The sequence below is a fragment of the Pieris napi genome, chromosome 8, assembly GCF_905475465.1.
Source record: "Pieris napi chromosome 8, ilPieNapi1.2, whole genome shotgun sequence".
In the NCBI taxonomy this organism is placed as follows: domain Eukaryota; kingdom Metazoa; phylum Arthropoda; class Insecta; order Lepidoptera; family Pieridae; genus Pieris; species Pieris napi.
This window is the reverse complement of record NC_062241.1, coordinates 4,734,615-4,758,892: the sequence shown is the minus strand read 5'-3', so window position 1 is coordinate 4,758,892 and position 24,278 is coordinate 4,734,615. Positions and strand designations below refer to the sequence as shown.

General features: G+C 31.3%; 1 protein-coding gene across 1 annotated transcript in view; it reads right to left on the bottom strand.

Moving 5' to 3' along the window:
* LOC125051763 (tachykinins) overlaps positions 1-23,488 on the bottom strand; it is a 41,052-nt gene extending 17,564 nt beyond the window's left edge. The window contains exon 1 of the mRNA XM_047652309.1: positions 23,420-23,488. The gene's annotated coding sequence lies outside the window, so the exon portion shown is untranslated. The remainder of the gene's footprint in view (positions 1-23,419) is intronic.
* Between the last annotated feature and the right edge of the window lie 790 nt (positions 23,489-24,278).

Sequence of the window (24,278 nt, the reverse complement as noted above, 5' to 3'; positions counted from 1 at the left end):
ACAGTAAAGGTTAAAAATAAATGGGTATTTCATTATTTTGGGTAATGGAAAACCGGTGATGGTTTAAGGTTTCATAAACATCAAAAATATATGCCTAAGTGCTTCTTAAGAGGGAAATAAGAATAAGGTCGCTATCGCATTAGTCTTTCTAACAGTATAATGTTCTACTACAAATAATATATAAGCATAAGCAAAACCTGTATTCCTGCACAACTATTTGTATATTTGAACGTTGTCATTCTATTGTAAGAAGTCTAAAAAGTATCAATACTGATGCTGACAGTCAAATTGTTCTACAAATGTCAATGGCGATTGGCATTGACGGTTCCTACGTATCGCCGTCGGTTACTGGAGAGGGACTTGATCCACTTCAGGCTCACTCTTACCTGGGATGGACTGTACCACTAAAATCCCATGGTTACTTCTAATACGAGCGCTTCTAAGAAGCCATTAGGGTTTATTTTTCATTATATGTAGCTTCGTCATAGAACATAGTGGTTACGATGTCCAAACGTTTTCATATCAATCTATGAATAACCAATGCATAACTAACTAACTAACATAAATCCGAGAAAGTAAACTTGATATCCAATATGTGAACATTTATGGAGAAAGTATTATCCTAGGTACATTATAAGTACCGAAGTTGGTATTAAAAACAAGCAAAACTTAACGCATTAGGTTCTGCCCTAACTTTGAAAACATTATAAGTGTTCTTTGAACGCTGACATGCTATATATAAATGAAAATTGTTTATTAAAATCGCAGATAAGTGAAGGTACATATTAATTTTACTAAACTAATATTCACAATTCAGTTATGTTATATTACAAAAAATATTTTGTTAAGTTTAGATATTGAGGTTTCTCTAAAGATCACCTATTTTCAATATATTGTATAGTACAACAATGTAACCGCCTTGTTACGTGTGTGGAATGACCAAAAGATGTCCTTCCTATTCGACCATAACACACACAGGTCGAGGGCTTGATAAAAATGGCTTTTCAATAAGTGTAACGCACTAACGTCTAACGTCTCACACTAACGTTGTCTGTAAGAAAAATTGCTACGTAAAGACAGATAAGTCGGACTATTTTAGTGCAATAGACACGGTCCAACTGTTTTAGCATCTGTGGTTCCAAAGAAGTTGAGTGTACAATAGAAATTGTTATAAAAAAGGACAACAAACAAGGCCAGAATCGAAATAAGTTAACGAAGATCTAGTCTCTCAAGACGAAGTAATATAAGAATTGTATGTTTTGTTTTATAAGAAGTCAATACAATATTCATATTTTATTTGTACTCACAAGAACTTTGCTGCACTTGAAACGATCATAATTTTAATTGAATCTAAGAATTTCATATCTCGTCGTAAAAAAACCAAGTTGTGAAAAGTGAAGTTGCAGAAATGTTAGATTACATTTGTATACAAGCAATTCATATTTTAATTAACGTAAATAATAGTTTTCTAGCTCATCTAGCTTATATGGAAATTATTAAGCAAAAACTTTATAAATCGGTTTTTATAACTGGACTTCTCCATGATAATTGTAATATATTACGTATATTAACTGTAGTGTCTGGATTCACGCCGTAACTATAGCTACATCGCATAGGGTGATAGTCTACCGTAAATAAATGTTTTTGTACACCATTGCGATGGACAAATTAACAAGTTAAGTTTTTGGAACGAAGTTCCTTACGGCAGGCTTGGAGGAGATACGGATTTTGCTGCGCGACCGAACTGAAAAAAATGTAAAACCGTACGAAAAAGTCTTAAAAGACACGTGCGCAGGCACGACAGTCGTATACACAAGCGAGTAGTGTAATACCTTTCTCTTTCTCCCTCTTTCTTTTTTTATTCGTCATGATATTATTTTAATAAAAACATATAAATTACCATAAACTGATTAGATGAAAGATATGTGTCGTGATATGTGTAATGGTGCATTTTTATTATACAATAATGTATGTAACTACTTCGTTCCTACCTGGTGTCCCACGGCACCACATCTTTTTTAATTAAATTATTTGATATTAAAAAAAATATAAATGAAATATTCGTATTTACTCTATCTTATAAAATTACTAACAATAATCAGTTAAAACAAACAAAGTTATACTTCTTATCTTAACTTACACCAAAAGGGTGAAAGCACTAGCACGATTTGACTATTTCATAATTACATGACTTGTCCTCCACAATACAAATACCAAATTAAAAAAAATTGTACAAACATTAAATGTTCTTCTATTTTGTGTTTAAGTTATTCCGTAAAAATAGGCCACCTACGTATCTAGCGAACCTCGCTCAAAAATTAAACTTAAGCAAAAGTCAAATTATGCAAAAAGAAAAACAACGAAAGTATCGTATGAGGTAATAGGGTAAACATAAGAAATTGAGTTGAATTTTCCCGAAAGTTTACTGGAGATTCGGGACACTTCGAAACTTCATTTAGTTTACTTTGTAACGTTATTTCACGAGCTTTAGAAATAATTATAGGAAAATAGAGACGAGATATTGTTTTAGTAAGATAATTTAGTTTTAAATACCTTCGTTCTTAATATTAAAAATAATATCTAATAAATATAATCGAGTAAATATTAAAAGCACTCTTCAGCTACTGTAGCTCTTTTGATAAATCTTTGTCTGTTTTTCCAAAGTTTAAATATTTCCGTCCAGACCAATATTACCCAATACCACCATTCCGCTCAAACTCAGAACCTCCTTTTTAAGTAAGTTAACATACAGTTGAGTTAACTGTATTGTTTTAGTTTAATACAAAGTTAGTTCTCAAATATTAATTAGAAATTGTAAATTGAGCCAACCCATCAGTGATAATATATTTTTCGAAATTTAGAAATTGATTTCAAATACTTCTCACCAATTAAACCGATGGGTGAAGCTCGAATCCTTAACGTGTATTATGGTGGTTGGAATGGAATGGAATTACCGTCTTTATTTTATTATACTCGTGAACGGGTGCTACTTGTGGTGACTGGTCGTACTTGAATTCATGTATGCGGTGATGTTAATTATTTCGACTATGTGTTTGCGTGTTGTCCCTACGAGAATGTAAGTGCGTGCTCCTATTTCACCATGCCTCCTGCTGATATAGGACAACTCTTTGTTTTTAATTTATGTTATTATTATTAATTACTTAAGATATCATGTGGAACATGGTTTAATGGTTGCAGCTCCTTTACAAACGTTGTGTAAAAAAAAACATGGCGATAAAAAAAAGTGCCAGAGAGTTTATTGCCAGTTCTTCTCTTCCGTTCTACACCCTTGATTTGAGAACTGGCACTAAATGTAAAATTAGAAGCATTAATATGTATTTCTTTACTGACAAGTCATAAGTGTACAATGTGTTACCTATATGATTAAATGATTTTTGAATTTTAGGTACAAACACAATATTTCTGTAAGACGTAAACTGACCTCCTTTGCCAATCAATATCTCTTCATAAATAATGATATTATTAAGACCACTATTCTTAAATTGTATGTGGCTTGGGTTCGGCAAAACGCTCCATCAAACTTGTGCCAAGTGCATAAAAATAATTCGAGAGCTTTTATGTCGAAATAACAAATATTAAACTAAACTCTGGGACCGAACAATTAACAATGTATGAGAAAAGCTCCTTTTACATGATCTTTTTATTTGAGAGTAGAGTATTAATGATAAAGTAATATACATTATTATTTTCAAATAAAAATCACGATAATGTTAAGATCGTGCTTTATTTATTCCGCGGGACTGGCCTCCGCAATTTATCAGCTTTTATCAACATGACTTTGTTACACGACTTTTTATATGGTAATGTTAACTATTATTAGAAAAAAATTATCTTAGAGGTAGAAAGTATGGTAGTCTTGTCAATAAGCAGGGAACGGAAATTAATTTTTATCTAGTTAGAAATCTAATGTAAGACGTAATGTATGTAAAGAAAACTGTAATTCATATTTCGATTGGCCTGCGCAGTTATTTTATTACAAAATATCAAGTAAAATCCCGAATGCATATAGGCTTTTTAAGAAAGATGTAAATTAAAATATCTCCTTTTGTGACGGAGACCTCCGTCAAACCGTGTTATAATTACGATGTAGGCGCACCCCGCGGCGACACCCAAAGGAATAAAGTTTATAAAAAATATTCAATGCGCCTTTCAATATATTTGGGCGAGTTAGATGAAATATCAAAAGGAAAGAATATTTTTTTCACGTGCTCGCTATATTTGAATAATTTAAGTTAATAAACACCTAATAGCTCGCCTGCACTTATACATATTTTCATGGAAAAAAAGTACAATTCTGATGATTTCGTATATGATTATTGCATATTTAATAGACATTATTTCTAAATTATTTGTCAGTTTTACGTTTCTACAGTTAAGAATGCCTCTCAAAATATCCAGTGGTTCTTTTGCTGCCTTTATTCAGTGCTGAGTCTGAGCTGTCCAGTTATTAATTGTTGGCCATTGATGGTTGGCCTCTGGTGTTTAATTCTGGGCATAAGATCTTTAAATAAACTTTTCTTTTGGCTCTCGTAAGTGGCCTGATTTTGTAGCTCGATTATGTTGGAAATGTCAGTTTTAATTGTCCAGTTTTCGATTTTGTATAGCTTTAAAAATCGCGTTTTTTTCACAATAATAATAATGTTATTTACACATATAAATAACGATTATGTCGATTCAAATAGACTTAGTATTTCCTTAGCGTTTGTATGGTATTTGTAACGTGAACGAAGTCTGATAGAATAACATATGATGGATCACAACACATTATATTAAATTTACGCGAATTTACAAAATGTCATATACACATTCTGTAAATTATGTGATTCCTTAAACAAAACTGACAAGCATTTCAGAGCCTGTGTAAGTAATACTTTTTTTAATAGGTGATGCTCAGCCGAATATTTTTTCGTTCCTGCGAGCTCTTGACTTCGAACGAAAAAGCTCATAAAAAAATATTATGATTAAACAGTGTATTTCTATCAGGATAAAAATTATATAAGCAATCAGGTGAACGTATTTATAGTCCACCAACTAAAAAAAAATATTTATTTCAGTTAAATAAGTCCATTCTCAACCAACTAAAAAATTACCACAAGACTGTCGACTATCATTTACAAACGGGTGCTTAACTACTTTGGCCATATTGCCAGGACAGAACCAATGGTAGGGAGGAGTGATGACAGGAGAAGTCGGGGTCAATCGCCTACCCGTTGGTCTGACCCATAAGTGTCTTTATTTCAAGACAATTTAAAAATAGGGTCACTAAACTATAATTTTAAAAATAAGACCTGTGGCTACGCGTATGAAAATCGCGTTTTTTAAACAATTATAATAATGTTATTTAAACATGTAAATAACGATTAACTGTTTAATTAAATTTTGCATTTCCTTAGGCTTTGGTAAAGAACGTTAGTATCGTATTTGTGGGTCTGACCCATAATTGTGTTAAAATAAAGACAATTATGCGTCTGAACGTCCCTATTGCACTAAGACAAGCTGATGACGACTAACCTTAAAATATAAGCTACTTCGGACAAAGATTTAGTCTAGCTATTCAAATGGGGAACGCTGTCAGTATCTACGGAACCTTGCCTAAAAGGACTCCTTTTACTAATATATTTTAGTTTTTATATTTTAAGGTTAGTCATTGTTTTTCTGTTAATAACTAAAATGTAGATGAATAGACAAACATAAATTTATTTTAAGATGGACAACGAGATTAATTATTGGTTTATCCTCATTTTAACATGTGCAGTGTGTAAGAGCATAATTAACATTTAACATTCATAGTTATGGCAATTCCACACGAGTCAAAAAAGTTTATATGAAAATCTAAATCGACAAAGGGTAAGACCCTTGTAATGTAATTTTTATTAAACCCTTGAAGGCTTAACTCGTAAATATGGACAGAACTTTGCAAGTTGAATGTAAGTTAAGGTAACCTCCGGACAGCTAACTTTACTTGGATTTATAAGACTTAACTTTCAAGTTTGCGTTTATTAATGTTTTACTAAGAAGCTTCCTTTGTATGTACTTGCGTTTTATGAATTCAGTGAAGTATTGCTCTTTTCTCGACTTTATTGAAACTCCATTTTATTCTCGAGCGAATACCGCCATGCATGTGGGTAAGCCAATTATTTACTTTGTGATGATAAAGGGATAGTATTTTCTATGATACATTAACGTACACAAAAATATACACAATAAATCGGAGTTGTTTAGGAAATGTTTTTTATTATAGGATAGGAAAACGGGTCTACGGGATGCCAAAAATTCATCGCAACCCTTGGACACCCAGTAGTGGGTGCGTTGCCGGCCTTTGAGGGCCGTTCGATTCGGAAAATCAATTCCGCTTTAAGAAACTGTCTGGTGAAGCGAACCGTGGTAGACTTCCAGTCATCAAGGTAATGCGGATGAAATTTTAAGTTAATATAGCTCATATGGTGATGAAACGAGGACAACCCTAACAACTCTTCAGAACACTCTCTATTGTAAACTTTTTAGAACTCTAGTATAAAACTTAAAAACATTTCAGCCTGGACATTATACAGTACCTATTCCTTTTTTTTAACGTCAGGAAATGCTTTTACGCATATCCCTGCTGAATTTTACTCCAGCAGGGATTTTGTGGGACTCAGACATAATATCTACAACCCTACTCACTAAAACCTGACGGATGCCTTCAGCTCGCCAAAGGGCGGAGGCAGGTAACAGCTGAGCCCTATCCTTACCCCCACCAAACGCGAATGCCACAATACCACCATGACTCCTCCCACGATCAAATCTTCAGAATCTTAACTTAGGGCAGACGTGCGAAAGCACGGCGTCGCTGCCCCGGTCGTCGTTTTCATCAGAATTATTTTCACGCTGACGCTCCGCATTCTCTTTCTGAGTCATGACGGCCTCACAAAAAGCCTTGAAGGCATTCCAAGGACCGTCATTGTCAGCTTCCACCATTCTTTGGATAATTAGTGGAAGCGATAGATTGCCAACAATGCTATCAGTAAGGACCGAGCGAAAGCCGTCCCAACCAAGTACCTATTCCTAATTTAAGATTTTTATTACGTAACATTTATCAACATTCGCCGTAGTAAAAACGCGTCTTATACTCTATCAATCTAAACTGTAATTGTACCAGTTAAATAAAAATTTCATTTTTTCTAAGACTCGTCTCTCATGTTACATTTATAGTCGTTCGAATGACTAAACAAAGAAACAATTAACAAATAAAACAAACCATAAATTTTATTGTAACTTCGAAAACAATAGATAATTTCAATCTTAACGATATCAAAGAAATCAAGCATACCTTTGCGGTGATAAAACAATATTATAAAGTTTATTGCTTTACGTCTCCGCGATACTTATTACCTTGAAAATGTTGTAAAGATGCCATAATCGTTATTTTTATGTGCCTAAATTGGGTTTGTCTAAAATTAGTTTTATTGTTCTGAATAATGACATACTAAAATAGGATTCTGTTTTTCGCACAATACAGAGTATGTGCCAATTTTATTAGATTTTTTTCGTACTATTCAAACCATAGGCAAAAGAATTTATTAAAGTACAAGCAAGGACGTCTTCGTGTAACGGAAAAATAATAAATTTCTAACCTATTTGAAATACCTTATAATTTGTCGCCGTGAATGCGGCTATCAATAATCATTACCATGTTCTCTAAATAAATCAAAATTTGCATTAAGGACAAAAAAGCTCCGCTTAGAATAAACATGTAACGTGCGGGATAGATAGAGAAAGATGAAAATGCAGACTGATGTCGCCAAACTGCAAATTTTGGTTAACTAAAAATAACATTGAAAGACATGAAAATGCTGTTACTTTCTGCAAATCTACTCAGATGACGTATATCTAGTGCTTCTAACATCTATAGCTATTTGACAAGCCAAATGTCAGTAGAGGTCATGCAATTTGTTCGAATTTTGAATAATCACTCGTGGATTTCAAATTTGGAACAAATAATGTACAGTAGAAATATCAAAATTCCGCTTCTTGAAACCGTTCATGGAAAGACGACATCATTAAAGAGTAAATTTGTTTCTTGTATGAAGGCACTTTTATTAAGGAACAAGTCTTGAATAGTTAAAGTAAGTGATAAATTAAAAAAAAGCGTTGTTAAACACCTATCAGGTACCTTTTCTGCATTAGGGGAATATGTATTTAAGTTTATTATGTTCTTTTGTTATTTTATGTTCACCGTTATTATAATATATTATTGAACAATAAATTATAGGTAACATTGAATTACATACGATGAGGTTTAATTTAATAAAAATATGAAAATTTAATTAGTTTTAATTTCATAGCTTAGTTTCACCGTTCTTTAGATATTTCATTATTAATATACCATTAGAGGAAAATACCATTTAAGGAATAAATACCTTACACATCATATTACATATAGCATACTCATGATAATTGCAAATGCTCTTCTAGAATTCGCTGATGTATACCAATGGTAAGACCACTTGCCAACCAACGCAACGTCTTTGTCTCAAGTTTTAGTGTCTCTTTACATGATTTTTCTTTATAAGCAAGTAGGTATAGCCTTCTGTGCCTGCCTCACATTATTCGTCACCGTATAAGTATTTATTGTGCCCATAGATGACATTGGTGTATCGTCGGGGTTCGAACACACGTCTCCGGGATGATGGTACGCCTAGGTTAGAACAACCTTGCCCTCAAATCACTAAACTAAATAATAAAATCTTGAAAATATTCCATGTTATTTCAATCGTTTAAGGGTTAGAATTTGAATTATGCATGACTTCGGTTTCGGCTTTTAGGCAAATTCGTTACTTCATAGAATAATTGCAAGCGAATGGAACTGCACAAACGCATTATAGAATGTTTTAGAAGCTCTTAATACATTTACCGTTGTGTGATTTCAACATTTGGAATGTAGTATAGAACTTATAATAAATTTACTATTGTATCTGGAAAATAACATCATCTACATAAAACCTATCAAATTGTTTATATATATATTATCAATTGTTAGTAAAAAAAATATAACAATATTATACGAATACAAGTTCTATTTTGCCGTCTTTAAGGGTTAGATATGAAAAGAAAACTATTTATGAATGTAGTACTGTATGTAATATTATGTCACTAAAAGTCAAGAGGCAAAGTGTACATTACCCCAAAAGTGTTAGCAATGAATACGTTGTTTTCACAGGTTCAAATATAACTCAAAGAAGAGTCACTTGAACCTTAATTTAATTCCATCCTAAACTAACATCGGGTTGCCCAATATAGCTGATTTTCATGACCAGTCTTTTAGAAAGATTTGAATTCTTAGAGAATTTCAAAATTCCTAAACGCATAAGATGTCATGCATTTATTTTAATGAATTAGATAAAATAAATAAATCAGTGGCGCTACAACCTCTTTAGGTCTTGGCCTCAGATTTCTGAATCTGTTCCATGATCATTTTTAAATCTAATAGGCAAGTAGGTGATCAACCTTCAGTGCCTGACACACGCCGTCGACTTTTTGGGTCTAAGACATGTCGGTTTCCTCACGATGTTTTCCTTCACCGTTCGAGCAAATTTTAAATGCGCACATAGAAAGAAAGTCCATTGGTGCACAGCCGGGGATCGAACCAATTAATTAGATGGAAAAAGATTTAATTTTAGTGTGATTGTCTGTTTTGGATTACATACAAAGAATACTGGCTACAGATGACCTTAGATTAGAAAAGACGGAGAGAAAAAAAATACCTTCCCTTTCTCACACCCTTCTTCACGCGCCATTTTTTTTTGTTACTATAACTGTGTCAATAAAATATTGATGAGTTATTCGATTTTAATGACAATTATCCTGGTACTCAAAATTGCCGGTTCGACTTCTATATTCGGTAACCAATAACCAAACCGGACACATCGTGATATAATATAGTCTGTATTTCAGAGATCTTTGCGAAAATTACATTAATGGCAACCCCATGTACTAAACATTCATAATGTCTATAAGTTGTCACAATAACCATTTATGTTCATATTATTACGTGGGTAGAATCACGATTATAAGGGCTTCTGGTCGAATTTTGAACCGATTTTGATTCTTATCATATCGTTTCTCATATAGGATATACCTAGCACGAAGTGTGATTGTTGATAAGGTAACAGACTTGCGAAGTCTGTATTACTATTTTATTGTGACTATTAGTACTATTAGATGGGCTGAAAAGTTCGTAGGCTAACATAGAAAAAATATTTGTCTTAAGCCTCAAAATAGGCACCAGTTTCGGCCCTTACATTAGCGCAAAATTTCTGTCTAGTGAGCATTCTCCTGAGTTCTGAGAACAGGAAAAGTCTCTGAGGGCCAAATCTGGAGAATTTGATGCTTTACTGTTCTAGATGACCATGATCATGATTATCTATTACATAACATGGGTTACAGAAAATTACAATTACAATAGAAATTATTAGAACACTCAATGGAAATATCAAAAAACCATTTTGTATCTGTTGTAACTTATTACTGTTAAATGTTAAATACATTACTATTTAATACAAAAATATATTTTTAGTAGTTTAGAATTATTTCATAAGAGAAGCACGAATAAGCAACAATTCTTTATTTAGAGTGGTCATGATGCACTGAGATAAATTGAAAGTGAACTGTGTGTTGACAGAGATCTTCAACTGTACCATGTTTGATAACCTTTTATTCTAGTATCTATAGAAATGGCTTTTCTGCAATCATATAAAAACTATACAATGCACACAGCAATTTCTAATACCAATTATTTATTGCTATTGTATTATAAAGTATTTATTTGAGTTATTGGTATAAATTAACCAAGTTCCTGTATTAGTCTGTTTTAATAAGGATAATAGAAGATATAATAAAATAAATAAAACTTTATTATTAACAATTTTCTTAACTAAAAACAAAAAAAAAATAGAATAACTAAAATATATTATTAAAAGGAGTCCCTTTAGGCAAGCAAGGTTCCGAAGATACTGGCAGCGTTCCATCATGAATAGCTAGACTAATTCTTTGTCTTTTTTTTAATAAAACCATATTGTCCCTAAACATAGAACAGCGTTTTTTTGCTGTAGTATTCAATACGATGCAACAAAATGCTGGAACACCCTGTCACCTCCAATCTGCGATGTTTTTCAATGTAAAAGTTATAGTTTATTTTTAATTTTAATTGTTAAGATTAGTTTTATTTAATGTATAGCTATCACTCCATGATATTATGGGCCATGAAAATCAGTTTTATTAAATCTGAGTTGGCCTGATTTTTTATTAAAGTGATTGTATTTGTCTTTCTTTTTTATATCACTATGCGTCCTTCTCGTCGTCTAAGTTATTATTTAATCTGATGATCTTCTTTTTGATAATTTTTCTTCTGCCTCGTAATTAGCTATTAATTAAATATATTAATTGTGACTCAATTAACGTTTGGATTCGCTTTTACATTTTTGTTTATACATATTATTATTTAAATTTTTTCCTTAGATTTTACTTTATTTAATTTTAGTTATATGTAGTTACATGTTTTTTGAGTTTTATATATATTAATTATGCGCTTCTTTTACTTTACCCGCTGTAGGTTTTTCTTTTTTTATTGTTCCATTTCAGGGTTGCCTGGAAGAAATCGCTTGTTAGCGATAAGGCCGCCCGTTGCCTAATAACTTATGTAATCGTTTTTTTTGTTTTTTATATGTATGATTTTGTAAATTATGGTAACGAAGTGTAAATAAATAAAATATATTCTATAATGCGTTGGTGTAAAAATAGAAAATAAAACAATAGTTATCTTCTTGATTATATGCCTTGTGCTCCTTTTAAATCAAGCATTTGTAATATTATATATTGTCTTTTGATTACGGAAATTTTCACACCGTTGCTTAACCACTTTCAAATGATTCAAACTTCATCAAACGTCACAAGGATACTAGATTTGGAGAAATATTATTATTAATTTATAATCCAGTATAGCGTTTCTATTATACTTTATTCAGGAGTTAAGTAGCATACGAATACCATTCTCAAATATACTAGCTCTTTAGTATTGGGGTTAAAGATATGAAAATAATAAGGGTTGGGATTAAAAATGTAACGGGCCCACAAACGTTATTATCCCATTAAATTGAATCAACCCTCGGCTGCTTAAACTAATTAGTTAATGTTCACCGACGTTCACGTGTTAATTATGATTTAGGCGAATTACAGTTGTTTAAATTTTATAATGCGGACATGATTTTAAATTTGACTACCCTTTTGGAACATCATTGAGTTTAATTAAAGCAGTTTGTGACTCGTTCTCAATTTATTTCATTAAATAGTACACCTAAACATTTAACATTTATATATTTGTTAAATAGCGAAAAAAATGTTACAATAGTAATCAACAAATGGTGATCTTGTTCCTTTATTAATGTGTGCAAGACAATTCAAATGATGTATAAGTATTTTTACGAAATTAATATTCATATACATCTACACAGAGTATAGAGTAGGTATACACTGGCCGACTTAGTTTTTCAAGCCCAATTCCTAAAAATACTGAGCTTAGGCACTTAAGAGGGTACAAAAATGTCTATGTTTTGAATTTAAAGCTCACAGAGGATCTGTGAAGAAATATTATCAAAGAAGTAGATGCGTACATACTTCCGCACACTCTAGGGGTTATAAGGCAACATTTTAGTACAAAACTTTTCCCGGCCCGAGCAATGATGACATTTTGCTAATACTTAATATTTGAACTGAAAAACTATAATATGGCTTTGAAAACACTATGATGCACATTTGTATATTGTATCTATCCTGGCACATTTAACTAGTCATCTGGAAGTCCGAACACATACATATAGACACTTAAAACTGATTCAATCAAACAGTTAATAATATTCTCATAATGAATTATTACATTTGATTGGTATCTACGCTATGCTGTCACAATATCAACAAGAAACCTGCTACAAATATATAAAATTAAATTTTAAATAACCCTCATCTTCGGAGTTGCTCATGTAGATGGGCAGACATTAGGTCAAACATGTTTGATAAGAAAATTATTATAGGTGGAATATTTATCTTTCTGCCGCATCTAACTAAAAGCTAAGTTTGAAAGGTGCCCTTGAGATGAATTGTTAAGAAGCATCTCGCTTACGTCAGTTATCTGATAGAAAAAGTATCATAATCGGTCTATTTGTTTACGATTTACAGATAGAAACACAGATACGTGAAATTGATAACACCCCACTCATTGCGTCGGTGGTGGATAAAAAATAACAAGGCTGTTTTATTTGTACCATCAAAAGAAGACGTAGGACGAAATACAGTTTAATTTTCCGGTTGTTACAATCGTTTGATTGGTACGTTCTCAAAGCTGGTGGGAAAAACCTTTGAAATGATAATAATTGACGCTAAAACGCATTCATTACAGTGAGCTTATGACTTCCCGGATTATATACGTATATATATAATATATGTTTACGTATTATATACATACTGTAGTATATATATTATATACTAATATGTATAAAAATCAGTGGTATAATTTGAGAGATATTCTACTTCTAACTCAGAAAAAATAAATGTGTATAATTACACCATTTAACTATATAACTATAGTACTCACCTGTCTCTTTTTTTCACAGCGTAAACACAATGTGACAGAAAAAGATGAAAAAAAACTTAGTTAAAAGAGTGCCAGTTTTAGTCTCCATGAATAAGTTGATAAAGTTTTTAACCAACATTAATTCAAACACGCGCCACGCAAGCAAATTATGTTTTTATGTCCATGAAATTGCATGAAATAAAACATTATCCTATGCCTGTTCATTTAATACTAACAATGTGATACAAGGGCGTATTTCAAACGCACAATAAATTATTTTCATCTGTTTAAACTAGTTCTACGGGACGCAGATGCACAATATTGGCCCAAGATATTAAATTTCCCTTCAATTATTCCTAACCAGCCTCAGTTGATTGAAGCTAAGGTGCTATTTCCTACGCTATTAGACAATTTGACTGACGGATGCGCCGATTTTAGCCTTATTATTAAACTTATATCTTATCTTTACACTTAAATGTTGAATTCATATTATAGACTATGCACAATTTACGTTTTGGCATTTTCTTCTTTTTTATTGTAAAATATAAAAACTTTTTTATAATTTTACGAATTCATGCTTTTTCGAATAATTATGATACAATTCTCAAGTGTATTAAATTTTTTTATGCATTTCTTGTTTTTGAAAACACGAAAAGATTTCGATTTAAAGTCTTAAAAATACTATTAAAAGTACACTTACTTTTAAGCTGTATATACATAATCGTATTTTATTATCAGCAATTTTATAAATAAAGGAATAACAATATTTACTCCTTCTATTATTAATATCCGAAGTTTGACCAACAAGTTATCTTTTGACCACAGGTATCTGTTGTGAATTCACTAAACGTGGTATTCCCGTAGGAGTTACAATATTTGATCTTGGTCCGGAGATTTGCGCTTACATATTGCTCTTTGCGACACGTTTATAGTTATGGGGTTAAATATACCGTAATATAGAAACTCTTTGCTTCTTTTTTTCAAATATAGAACGAAGTTGCGCAAGACTTGTTTTTTAAATAAATATAATACGGATTCCTTCATGATTTAATGTATTTAGAATTGTGATTATGAAATTAATTATTTTACGATTTAATCGTTTATAGCACGTAAGTATTAACACGATATTTACTTAATAACTTTGTTTTATAGTTAAAACAATTTATAAAATAATTAAAGTATTAGTGGAATCGAGACCCGAAGAATCAAAAAGATTCAAATAATACGAAATGACCAGATGCGTTGCCCTAACCCACACCGTAGGTTTAGCTAAAATGGAAATGGTCAGGCCATATTGCAAGGTGTACAGAAAAAAGACGGACCGCTCAAACCCTCCGCTGGAGGGGACCTCCAGGAAAAAGAAACGTGGGAAGACCACGAAAGTGATGTGATTCTGGTTTCTGAGAAATGGATGGAGAAAGCATAGAACAGATTCAAATGGAAAGTTTAGGAGGAGGCCTTTACCCATAAGGGGTCCATACTGGAGGAATAACAATAACTAACATAGACGATGTATAATAACCAAACTGACACCCATCTGATTTGTAATGTTTATAGTAGGTATGACATTAAAGTGGCGTTTTAATATTATTATTATAGTTGGCACTGAATTACCCCAAGTATATAAACATAGCGATATTTGAGTTCTGCTTGATAATCTTCGCTTCCTGCTTTTTTGAAACTCGGTATATTTAAAATCCACAAAAAATAGTTATTGGTAATTGAGTATTTAGTTGATATGACTATATGAATAAATAACCTACAGTTTTCGTATATAATCATACTATTAATATAGTCATACTAAAACAAAGTAATACCCTGTTTGGACTTTGGAGAGTGTAATAGAGTTTTGAACTTGTTATTCGTGCCCTAGCCACACAATGATGACAATTCGCTTACAATGTCTTGATACTTGATTGGCTATCTACTATGTATTAATTGCTTATAAACAAGAATACTAGTTGTTAGTAACTCACTTGTTTTGTGGCGTATATACAATTAATAACGGCCATATATACTGAGGACCTGGTTATCATTCTTGGCAAAACATTCATAAAGTTTTACTTCCATTGATAGGCACAGATGTTCATCACACTTTAAAGATGATAAATAAAACGACAATGAGGACTGTAACTATAAGTAGTTAGCAACTAGTAGTCTACCCTGTATTACGCGTCTTTAAATAGTAACAGCAGTACTTTGTTTTTTTGTAGCAGAGAATAAAAATATATAAGGGCTGAACTCTAAATTTGGTTTAAAAGAACAGAGGCCATCCTCATTTTTTTTTTACTTGGAGAAATGCATTGCGACGATTTTAGTTATGAGTTTTTGGTTCCGCACGATCTGATCACGATTATTTCTAACACATTTTTCTACCGGATATATTAACAGACTAACTGGAAATTTATAATCTGAACGATCAGCAGATAAATAGTCCTTTAACTATCTTAGAAGCTAAATAACTTGAACCTATTGACGAAACTCAAAGAGATTCAATAACACATAGTGACGAAGTGCGATAACACGATAACCCTTTAATACACTTAGGAGAAATAGTGAGATGGCAAAGGGTTCGTAGTTACTACTTATGTTATCTGCTGAGTAGGTGGTTAGGAATATAAAGAAGAAAATAAGCATTCTTTTTTAAATCCTAATTCATAGAACACATTTATTCAGTAAGTGACATTTGAACTTTGACCCCTATGTCATACTGTGACCACAACTGCAAGATATTTTATTTACTAAAATATGTTTCTTGAATATTCAAAAAAAGAAGGAAACCTCGCGATCTAGCAGATCCGTGGCCGAGAATCTATACTTCCCTTTCCTAGAAAAGGAGTTCTATAACCTAAACTAAGTCTGTCTGTCTGTCTGTTTGAGTCATAACTAAGGTGGGCTTGTCTCCCACCGAGCCCAGACCAGGTTACAGTTCAAGTTACATCAAAATCGGTTGAGTGTAATGTTTGACATATCTATGACAGTCAGTCAAGTCAGCAAAGTTGGTTTAATTTTTGTAAATTACTTTTATTTTTTAATACACAAACTATTTCAACTAATATTCAAATAAACCCAAGATATATGGTAAAACTGTTTTGTATGAGTCATAATATTATGATTAAGCTAATATTATGTCATATAATGGTTATTGCTTTTACCTTTCTTCAATGGTTGCAAATTGTACTGATTTTTTATAACCGATTTAAAGTACAAGAATTATTTGTTAACAGTTACCATGTATAAATTGCATGAATTCCATTTGCATACCGACCGATATATTGCAATGCATCAGCATTTCACCAATAAAATGCAATGAGTAAGCAAAATGCATCGCAATGCTTCCCAAAGGTAAGTATGGAAATTAGTATTGTTTTGCTACCAATACCATCTGCACTGTAGTTTAAATCTTATTTGCCAGGTTTAGAGTATAAAACAGGCTGATATTACATATATATTATCCCTTAATTTTATTTTTTTGTACACGGTCCTAGGTTCTTTTCGTGAAGCAAAAAAATCAGTGGTTCAGCGTCCATACAGAAGAAATACAAAGGATGAATCTAAATAATATCAATATTCTCTGTTAAAATACATAAAGGATTATACCACCACTTGATAGTAATAATGGGTTTAACTCGCTACCATTATTTTATCAATGATATAAGTTTTCATATAATTTGGTTACGCTATGATAAACCAATACATAAGATTTTTAGAGATAACTAGCCCACGGAAAGATTTACTTACGAGTACAATTTCGATAATTATTTCTATTCTGTGGCAACAGTAAAGTTTTATTACACATGGTTTTACACCGTGTATTGAGCGAGAAGTAAAAAAAAATTGCTACGAAAATACACTGTTCGTCTCGGTTCAATATGCAAAATACTATTAGGAAGCGTCGATAAACCTAAAACCTAAAAACGTTTCAACAAGATTAGACGTCTACTGTATATTATTCTAATTTTTAAGAGCCTTAAGGACATCGTTGTATCTAAAGTTATTTGCCACAGCCTCTGAATCTAATTCCTTACTTAGGTTTTCAGCCTAGAATTTCGAATTAATAAACACATCCTGCAGTGGGCATCACCACCTACTCTGCATAAATTGATTCTAAATCTAACGTCGTGAATCTGCCCTATACATTTCTTCTTTTAATACGATAATATCGCGACATTGAAAAATTGTTACTCTTGATAGAAAAAACGTCCCAGAAGCAGATAAAAATGTCGACAGTTAAATATAGAAACGGTCATCTAACCATAAATTCAAGATCCGGGATAGATCAATGGTTATATAAGAGCCGCGTTAAAAAGGCTGATTTGATTTGATAAAATGCTTATTTTTTTAAATAAAGGTATAATAAGTGACGAGAAAAGTTTTTTAAGTGTTCTATAGTTTTTACTGACGTACGTTATTAAAGAAAATACCTATTCTATGATATACTATAAATAGAATATATAGATATTTTGAGCTATTTGTATCAATAGTATATAATAAAAAGGAATTAAGTAAACCCCGACAACCATTGAACTCAAACATGCTTTTGATTGTAAAATAAATAAATGCGTTGAAGGAAGATTTATGCCGCAACTAAAGAAGAACTGTTGATACCATATCACACGATGACATATCTATAAACAAATAACGCAACGTAAGCGATATTAGCTCCTAAGGAGGAGTGAGGAGCTACGGTGCCACAGATAGACATCACACTGGCAGAAAAGAAATCTAGTTGTTAATATTTCAATACTAGTTTGTTAATTTGAAATGAGTCTAGTTTCTGTTTCTTTAATTTATCACGTCAGTATAATTTTGTCAGTTCGTTTCCGGGTGAAGGAAATTTTCAGCTGCAGTGTTATTAAAAAGTAGTTTTAATAGACTAGTGCCGATAATTTTTGAAACCTAAAAAAATTACAGTAGGATGAAACCCATTAGAAAAGCAGGGGAATATGATCAAAATGAAAGGAAAAATAAATTACGGTCGATCTGAGGTCGGGAAGGGGTCGGGGGGGGAGTTTTAAGGGTAAAAAACGGTTTATCTCGATTTCCGGCAAAACTAAAAGTCCTATCGAAGAAAGTTAAATAGCAAAGTTGTAGGTAATAAAAAGATCTAAAACTTTTGTATTCACACATTTTTCACATAACCTCAAAATTTATGTGAAAAATTCAAAAAACCAAGTTTTTGGTTTTTAATTTTTATCTTTTACAAAAATATTTTTTTTTTAACGAAATTTGGTGAAAACTTACCTTTCTATGTCCCAAATACGCTGTAATTTATTTGATTAAAAATATTTATTTGTTCACCTTATTTTGAATTAATATCGAAAAAACACCCTAATTTTCAATCGAAAATTCTGACGTCAAAATTTCAGCTTTTTTCAAAAAGTTGGTGTCCTTTCAGTTCGTTGAAATCTCTACTTTCCTATGGTAAAAAAAAAATATATATATTACCATAGTAAATCTTCTCAGAAAACTACGAAATACGACAATTTTAGCCCATCTAAAGGCTAAATTTTTTTTTTAGGTCACTCAGGTATATATAAGTTATCCTAAAATAGTAATAAATAGGCATCTGATTATAATTTAAAGAAGATTCATAGAGAAGTAGGGAAGGGGATGACGGGTCTGGGCGTTACTGCATACGATTTTTTGCATTTCCTGAGAAGATTTTCTATGGTAATATATATATATTTTTTTACCATAGGAAAGTAAAGATTTCAACGAACTGAAAGCACACCAACTTTTTGAAAAAAGCTGAAATTTTGACGTCAGAATTTTCGATTGAAAATTAGGGTGATTTTTCGATATTAATTCAAAATAAGGTGAACAAATAAATATTTTTAATCAAATAAATTACAGTGTATTTGGGACATAGAAAGGTAAGTTTTGACCAAATTTTGTTAAAAAAAAAATATTTTTGTTAAAGATAAAAATTAAAAACCAAAAACTTGGTTTTTTGAATTTTTCACATAAATTTTGAGGTTATGTGAAAAATGTGTGAATACAAAAGTTTTAGATCTTTTTATTACCTACAACTTTGCCATTTAACTTTCTTCGATAGGACTTTTAGTTTTGCCGGAAATCGAGATAAACCGTTTTTTACCCTTAAAACTCCCCCCCCGACCCCTTCCCGACCTCAGATCGACCGTAATTTATTTTTCCTTTCATTTTGATCATATTCCCCTGCTTTTCTAATGGGTTTCATCCTACTGTAATTTTTTTCACTTTTTATTTATTTTAAAGGCTATCTGCACTGGTCTATAAGTAATATGTTAGCTTACTATAGGTAAGCTATACATCATAAATAAAAATAAATTCAGTAAAAACCGAGTAACAAGTACGGTGGTACTAATGTAATTGTCTATATGCTATTTTAGTTTCCAACTGGCCACCTTACCGTAACAATACTATACATAACAAAATAACCGCATTTAGTACGACAGGAATGTTTGTATCTCATGAATATATCGAAGTATGCCTCGTTGGTTATTATGGTATTGCCAAATCTTTGTTGTTATAATTTATATCCTATATTCGTAATCTTTGATGGCAGACCTATTTAGTCTTCTTATACGTACGCAATACAAACGCGTTGTTTCATTATTATCATATCACCGTTAAGTTTAAAATATAGTTAGAATAATGCAAGAAACACATGATTCCTACTTCTAATCATGCTGTTTAGTCTTTAGTTCTTTATTTCACTATTTAGATTTAAGGCCAACTAACATATAATAAAGTAAGCCGCCCGTAACTAATCGATTATCACCAATACTCGTATCTACGATCTAGCTATCTAGCTAACTAGAAAATTTTAAGTATTAAATTCGATATAGTTTCATGTAAATCGACTTAAATATCCCTGATATTGGTTACGATTATGGCTATAGAGGTAACGAAAAATGTTTCCAAAAAAAACGAACTCCACGTAGGCGTAGTAACAGGAAATAACACCATATTTTAAATTAATATTTTTTTAACAAATAGTTAATCGAGGCTCTTTATTTATACATATTCTGTGCGTGTGTTTGTAATTAAAATCCTCATAAACGGCGGCGTTTTGTTCGTTCAAGATTCGAGAATGGTTTAGATTTACAATTACACAATTTTTTGTCCTTTTAAGTTTTAAATTTTTGTATTGAAGACTTGTGTCTGTCGACTCTGCTAGTATTCTATAAAATCACAGAAATACGTAATCAACAAATTTAACGTGTGTTATGTTTCTCGGAGAATCTCTAATAAATTTATACTTATACATACACTACTTAGTTTTTCTAAACCGGTTGTAACTATGACGGGTATCTTAAGTGCTTTTTTAAAAGTATTTAAATGAAATTATTATAAAGTTTCTGTCCAGCGCCTCTCTGATGACAGTGAACGGTGAACGTTTGAATGAAACTTAAGTTTACTAATAATTAAAATTATGATTTTCCTCGCTCATTTAAAATACTTAAATTAAGTAAATACAGTTCAATTGTAAATCATCACGCTGTCTTATAGTAATAAAAAAATACAAAATTATATAAATACAAAATTACTCACTCAATTATTGGTACAATGTTGACAAAAAACGGATGAATTTAAACATAACTTATTGTGTTTAAATTAATTACACGATTCATTACATGTTAACTGTTGTCATTGATACGAATAATTTTATCAACTATATTCATTGTTTATTTCGCCAATTATCATATATTATGCATGATTAGACTAGCGATTATTCAGCTATAATTATTTAATTAAATCTGGTAATTGGTTTTATTGCTTTTTACATTTTCATTACCTCTGTCAGTAGGTAACACGTTTACTTGTAAAAAAAAATGTATCTGTTTCATGATGAATTCTTTTTTCTTATAGACAAGTAGGTGATCAGCCTTCTGCGCCTGACACATGCCGTCGACTTGGTGTGTCTGAGGCATGCCGATTTTCTTCACCGTGCGAGCGACTATTCAATGCGCACATAGATATAGACCGTTGGTGCATAGCTGGGGTTCGAACCTACGACATCAGGGATAAGTAGCACGCTGATACAACTAGGCCAACACTGCTCTTGAAATAACAGGACATCCATAAGATATATATCTTACTTATTCAGACAATACGTTGTACTTATAAAATGTGTTAAAATACTTCATGTGTTAGAGTAGAAAAAAGTACACCTAACTAGTTCAAACTAGTTGAAATTGCTACGAATCCTATATATTTCCTAACCAATCATAACGTAAGCAAATTACGGAAGATATCCTTAACTACTTATAGATATACTAACTCTCATTAATAATTAATTAAACCCGTTAGAAAAATTAATTTTATAACTGAAATATTGAAGAAGTATAAAGAAACTTTGGCTTGAGCGAAAAGGATTAAAAATTAGAAGACCGGAGTTGCTTTCTTATTTTCAACTTCTACTAAGAATAGCCATAACTAAATAGACTTAAAAAACGATTCTTTTTAATTCCGTCATAAACAATTTTTTTATGCAAATTAAGGCAGTAATTAAAGTTGACGTTTGTAAATATATTATAACTGTAAGTTTGGTTTGTTTTTAAGTCTAAAGGTTTAAAATATAATATATCACTGCATAGACTTACGAAGTTTACGATTCAACATAATGTGTTTTCTATTTTATGGTATAGTTATAATTTTGTTCCTTACAACACTATTCATAAAGTATATAATATAAATTATTTTTTCGACCAAGCCATTTTTTTTTTAATTTCTTTATTTTACAAAAAAATATAATACAATCATAATAAGTTACATTAGAAAACCGCTGTGGTATTGTGTTAATGTAACCATAGCAGTCTTGTTTTAGGAGCTTTGATATGATTTATTAATGGTATAACTTTAAAAAAATCTGTTATCAAAATTAGCTTTAGAAAATATTTTGCACTCACATGGAGTTATTGTGTTATATGACTGGCCATATTCCGGAAAGCAGTATTTCCTTAAGGACAATTTTCTCATAAAACTTTACGAATCCGAAGATTAAATTGATAAGTCAATATCGGAGTAAAATATCTACAAATACTAGACCATATTGAACATTTATGACAGATATTATAACGTATACTTAAAAACGGCAAAAGACAAAAGACTAACTTCGATATTGTTTCCTTTGGAGTAAAGACTCGTAAAACATGGGACATAACACAGGCTTTAATAAAAATTTAACTAGGCTCCTGGTACAGCATATAAGGATCGCAATACAGCGAAAAAATCCTGCCAGCATGAATCAGGGTCTTTTTTTTTATTCATTGTACTATATTTTTTATAGTTAATTATAAACTTAGTTTACCAAATGTATTGGCGATATTCAGGACGAGTATAATATTTTGTACATCGTATATTTTATTAAATTTATGGAATACAAATTAGGCATCTAATAGTTAATATAAAACGAAATATATTAAACGCTGAGAAAAATTATGCTTTTACTCGTAGATTTACAATAAAATTTAATAAAGATAATCAAATTTTTTTTATATATTCATCTTTCACAAATAGAAATAAACAAAATAGGTTATATTAAATATGTTAAATCAAAATTATATTATGTTATACAAGTGTGAAAGTTATAGTTTTATCTAACATAATATGTTTCTCTCTATCTTTATAAAATTCCTAGGATAAACCTTTAATAATTGTACTTCTAATTTTACTAATGCTGACTTTCTTATAGCCCTTAGCGTATATTTTTATTTATTTTAATAATCTATCTAATATATTTCATATTTCCGTGCCAATATCAGTAATATATTTAAATATTTTTTGTTAAGACATACATAAACTTACCTTATAAAGTCACTTCGTACTATATCATAACTTTGTACCAACACGTAAGCCGCACTGCCACGCGGGAAAATCTTCAACTGCTGGAGAGCGCGCGAAAACTCTTCTACTTACGTCCAAATTCGACCAATCAGAGGCCTCCATCGCCTCCGCACGTTAGCATCAACCAATTACGTTAAAGGGAAAACACTTAAAAACTTTAATACGTTTTTCATGTCGTTTGGTAAGGCTAGGTTTACATTTATCATGTTATTAAATTGAGTGCATATTATATACAGATCCAATAATTCACAGTGTAAGTAAACGTACATTGCGTATTATATAAACATTTAATTTTATTATATCTTGTGTTCTTGTATCTTATTCGTTCCAGGTGGTTTGTTAAAAAGCATTTCAATTATTTTGCAAGGATTGACATTAGAAAAAGAATTCACCACAGTGGCCAGTAAAATTATTGTGTAGTTTCTTACATACGTTATTTGGATATTATGAAATAAATAGTTACTAGCCGCGCATCGTACCTATATTTGGAAATAGACTAAATAATAATTTAGTAAATAATATAAATTAGTTAATAAATTATACCTATAATAGTTCGTCTAAAAAATGATGATATCATAAAAACCTTTTGTGCCTCCCTCGTGATAATAAAAAAATGACGATGTTTTGAGGTGTTTTCCATTTAATTAGTATTCATTGTTCTTATTAGCTATTATTTGCCTTCAGAACAGGCTAAAGTCTATAAACCTTAGCCCCTTGTCTTACATATATTTTTTCGTTACAAATTCTACAATATCTAGGGATATAGACTCAACCCGCTCAAGACAAATTAATTGTCATTAATTCAAAGGCATAGAGTTTA